Source organism: Penaeus monodon, chromosome 15 (assembly GCF_015228065.2).
Source record: "Penaeus monodon isolate SGIC_2016 chromosome 15, NSTDA_Pmon_1, whole genome shotgun sequence".
Taxonomy (NCBI): Eukaryota; Metazoa; Arthropoda; class Malacostraca; order Decapoda; family Penaeidae; genus Penaeus; species Penaeus monodon.
This window is the reverse complement of record NC_051400.1, coordinates 10,635,749-10,636,403: the sequence shown is the minus strand read 5'-3', so window position 1 is coordinate 10,636,403 and position 655 is coordinate 10,635,749.

Sequence of the window (655 nt, the reverse complement as noted above, 5' to 3'; positions counted from 1 at the left end):
CTTTTTTAAGATTATTATTTTTTTTCTAATTGTTGCCTGTTTGAATATAATATCGTGTATTCTTTTTTTCTTTGTTATTTATGTGGGTTTTAATGATATTCCTTATCTTTTTTCCCTAATGGTTTTTGGGTTTTAAAAAGAAATGCTATATATTTGTTTTTTTTTTCTTTATTTGTTGATATATGTTCTAATCAATATTTCAAAGTAAGTCTTTTTTTTTTTCTAAAGTGTGCTGGGTTGAAAGCAGTGTTATATTTCGTTTATTTTATGTTTACATCAAAATTGCAAAAAAATTTTCCTTTTTGGGGCTGGAAGGCAATCGCTCCCTCAGTTCATAAAAAAATACAAATGAAAAAACGTAAATTATGATTATATAAACATAAGCTATAATGTCTACTTGTTCGTGTCCCTTCCTTTGCCATACTCTCAAACATAAATTCAAAATCTTCTTCTGTATGGGAGGAAAACCTGCTTTTGAAAGAGTTAATCGCAGACAAAACAAAACCAAAAAAAAGAGGGAGAGAGAAAATTTCAGTGAGTATACTGTATACTTTCCCACATGTATTTTGAGGGGGAGATATTGTCAACATTAATGGACCAACATTCAGGATAAAACGAGAGATAGTCACGTTTTTCTTGCATTTTTATAGTGGGG